The sequence below is a fragment of the Trachymyrmex septentrionalis genome, unplaced genomic scaffold (assembly GCF_001594115.1).
Source record: "Trachymyrmex septentrionalis isolate Tsep2-gDNA-1 unplaced genomic scaffold, Tsep1.0 scaffold43, whole genome shotgun sequence".
Taxonomy (NCBI): Eukaryota; Metazoa; Arthropoda; class Insecta; order Hymenoptera; family Formicidae; genus Trachymyrmex; species Trachymyrmex septentrionalis.
Window position 1 is genome coordinate 1 of NW_017305601.1, and position 732 is coordinate 732.

Below are 732 nucleotides of genomic sequence, written 5' to 3' on the forward strand. Positions count from 1 at the left end.
CATTATGACATTTTTTTAATGCCATTGCTAAAACTGTGATAACTATGTCGGAGCCACTACCTAAACAACTACTTTAAACAAATCCTTTGCTTCATCATATGCAGAATCTCTAAATCTGCCTCCAAAGAGTCCATCAAAAGATACGAATCCTCAGAAGGCTCATAAACTGAGCTTCTCATGAGGCAGTTTAATTATTGGTGTCGTCATAATTTATAAGAAAAAATGTAATAAAATTTTATAAAACTTATAAATAATCATTTAGTAACAATTTAGTCATATCTTATCGATCATAGGTTTAATATTGGAAATTATTGCTACTTATCGGTCTCTGTCGTAGTTGGTTCTTCTTTATCAACTTCAATACTTGCGTTGTTATATGCAGAATTATTATCTAATAGTATTTTTCGTTTAACGCTGCTCTTCTCGACAGCTTGATGCACTTTATTCAAACACTCTTGGGTACTTTGCAGAATGTTGCTAATAATGATAATTTTATGCTTAGCATTAATTAGTTTTTTTTACATAGGAACTTGTGTCCAGCGAATACTGCAAAACTTCCTTGATTTTTTGAAGTTAGTTTCTCTGTTAGAGATTCAATCTGTTGCTTCAGCTCAATTTGGTATATTCTATAAAAAATTATAATTGTATGTAAATAAAATAAACTCTTAATTTTTGTATGCAACACAATATAAATGAATCTATGAATGAATGAATAGATAAAAATAAATATTA

General features: G+C 29.0%; 1 pseudogene; it reads right to left on the reverse strand.

Annotated features, from left to right (window-relative positions):
- Positions 1-314: 314 nt before the first annotated feature.
- Positions 315-732, reverse strand: part of LOC108751252 — a 1172-nt pseudogene continuing 754 nt past the window's right edge.